General features: G+C 40.0%; 1 long non-coding RNA gene across 1 annotated transcript in view; it reads left to right on the forward strand.

Annotated features, from left to right (window-relative positions):
- Nucleotides 1-2,044: 2,044 nt before the first annotated feature.
- LOC120363007 (uncharacterized) overlaps nt 2,045-2,958 on the forward strand; it is a 57,954-nt gene continuing 57,040 nt past the window's right edge. Inside the window, exon 1 of the long non-coding RNA XR_012513632.1 lies at nt 2,045-2,154. This is a non-coding gene — a long non-coding RNA (uncharacterized LOC120363007). The remainder of the gene's footprint in view (nt 2,155-2,958) is intronic.

A 2,958-nucleotide genomic window follows, 5' to 3' on the forward strand; every position in this document is an offset into this window, starting at 1 on the left:
GGTAGTTCTCTTGGGTAATATTCTGAAGTGTGTTTTCCAGCTCGGATTCATTCTCCCTGCCTCATTCAGGTACATTGATAATGCATAGATTTGGTTTTTTCACATATTCCCTTAGGTCTTGTAGTCTTTATTCATTTCTTTTCACTCCTTTTTTCCTCTAATGTGGCCTTCTCATTTTATTTCATTGAGTTGATCTTCAATTTTTGATATTCCTTCTTCCACTTTATTGATTAAACTATTAAAACTGGTGTGTGCTTTGTGAAGTTCTCCTGCTGTGTTTTTCAGCTCTATTAAGTCGTTTATGTTCTTTTCTAAGCGGTTATTCTAGTTAGAATTTTGTCAAACCTTTTTTCAAGGTTTTAAGTTTCTTTGCATTGGATTAGAACAAGTTTCTTTAGCTTGGTTGAAGATAGTTATTACCCACCTTCTGAAGCCTGCTTCTGTCAGTTCATCAAACTCATTCTCCAACGTGATTTGTTCCCTTGCTTGTGAGGAGTTGTTTGCTTGTTTGTCAAGTATACTTGTCAATCAGGACGCTCATACACCTATGGTTTATGATTAACTCTTTTACCTCTGCTAGGAATTAACATGGAAAATTCACATTTGATTGACAAGAATGAGAATCGTGTCTCAAGAATTAAAAAAAACTGAATCCTTTATTACTAAAAGAATGCTCAACTCAAGTGGACACATATTACTCATTTTGACTGCATTTGCTATTGGACTTAGAGACAACTTTTTCAAAATATGTAGCTAAAATTGTCCCTTCCTAAAGTGCTAGACAAGTTTTTCAAAATAGTTTGAAAAAGTTGTGCACTCTACAAATAAAAAGCCACTTCTGTTGTAAGTTACATTCCCCAGGAGAAATTTGAGCTGTTTGCAGAGAGCATAGGAGACACATGAGTCCTTTGCAGGGCTCTTGGCTGCCTCTGAGGGTGAAATGAGAGTGTGAAGCACTTTGGGAGGTGTCCAGGCCCAAAGCTAGGCTAGAAGCAAACCAGAGCTTCTTTTTGTTGGTGTGTCCCCAGTCATCATGGGCCATGTCTGAAAGAATTAATCACATATCATATGCAAGCATGCTCTCTGTTTGACTGTGCTGTTGTTTTTAATGAGAGCATCACTGAAGATGCTTTAACCTGATAGCACTGCCTATTTTTTTTCTACCTAATAATGCGTGGGCTGGAGGAGGAGCCAGTGTTGGTCGAGAAGGGGGAAGGATGTACGTGTGTACTAGGGAAACGTGTGTCTCCCTTTGGAGCACGGATGGGTCCAAAGCCCTCCTCATACTACTAAATATTTCACTGAACACTACCAGTTGTGTGTCTAGACTGTGTGTGTGTGTGTGTGTGTGTTTGTGTTTTTATGTGTGTCTGTCTCCAGGCCTGAGCAGCACCTCCTTCTTTCTGTGGTAGCATGATGGAATCGAATATCTTTTAATGTTGAATTCAATTCAGTAAAGCCCTTGTTAATTCATTTACTGTAAAATTGAGCCTTGGAGAGGCAGTGCACCCTCTGAAATTAGAGGTGAGGTGATTTGGATTTGATTTCCAACCTACTGCCAGTCAGCCAGACACTCACTTTCAATTGACAAGCCTTAGGCGAGTCCCTTTCTGTCTCTGTTTCTCGATTTCTGCACAGGGATTTATGTGGGCCTTAAGTCCCACTGAGAACCAATCCCTCTTCCAGCACAGTGCCTGGATTTTTGAGTACACTTGTAAATCAGGACTTTCATACACCTATGATTTTTGATTAACTCTTTTACCTCTGCTAGAAATTAACACAGAAAACTCACATTTGATTGACAAGAATCAGAATCATGTCTCAAGAATTAAAAAATAACCGAATTCTTTATTACTAAAAGAATGCTCAATTCAAGTGGACAGAGATCTCTCAAGCTAACTTCATCATCTATAGCACTTAGAGTCAACGTTTTGAAAATACACAGCTAAAACATTCAGTTTCCACTGTGTATTTTGAGAGGGTGGAGTGTTCTACAAATAAAAAGCTACTTTTGTTGTTATGTTTGTTTCCCAGGAGACAAGGGAGTTCTTTTCAGAGAGCATGGGAGACACATGAGTCCTTTGCAGTCCACTTGTCTGCCTCCGAAGGTGAAATGAGAGTGCGAAGCGCTATGGGATGTGGCCAAGTACACAGGTAGGCTCGATGGATAGCAGAGCTGCTGTCTTGATGATGTGGCCAAAGTCATCATGAGCCACGTCTGAAAGAATTTATCACATTTTATATGAAAGTGCGTTCTCTGATGGTGCGGTTGTTTATACTGAGAGTATCGCTGACAATCCTGTAACCTGATAGCCCTGCCTAATTGTGCTCTATGTAAAAATTGATTGTATTGAGGTAGAAGCACTGTAAGGGGAGAAGACAGGAGAATGGACGTGTGAATTGGGAAAACGTGTCCCATCCTTTGGAGCATGGATGGGTTCATAGCCCTCCTCTTACTACTAAGTATTTGGCTGGACACTACCAGACGTGTGTCTAGCCTGTGTGTGGTGTTTGTGTGCACATGTGTGTGTGTGTGTGTTTCTCTGCCTCTAGAACTCAGCAGCAAATCTTTCTTCCAGTGGTAGCATTTTATTCAGAATCTTGGATAACCCCAGCCCTACTAAAAACACAATACGAGTATGTTATAAGAACTTTCTGCTGATGATTGGTGAGAGGGTGTGATTGAAAACAGCTTATTTCCCATTTACTACTGAGTTCAGGTCGCCTTTGCTGAAGATGTTTCTTGACTCTTCCTTTGGAGTAGAAACTCCTAAGGTAATCAAAGGTTTTCAAGAGTTTCAGGCTGAAAGTCAATGTCTCACAGGTTACACCCAAAGTTAAAATTAGAACTGCGCAAAATTTCATTAGACACAAGAGGCCAAAGAAAGTTCAGATGAAATCTAATATCTTTTAGTGTTGACTTCAATCTAGTAAAGCTCTTGTTAAGACATTTACCTG

This window comes from Saimiri boliviensis, chromosome 14 (genome assembly GCF_048565385.1).
Source record: "Saimiri boliviensis isolate mSaiBol1 chromosome 14, mSaiBol1.pri, whole genome shotgun sequence".
Classification (NCBI taxonomy): Eukaryota; Metazoa; Chordata; class Mammalia; order Primates; family Cebidae; genus Saimiri; species Saimiri boliviensis.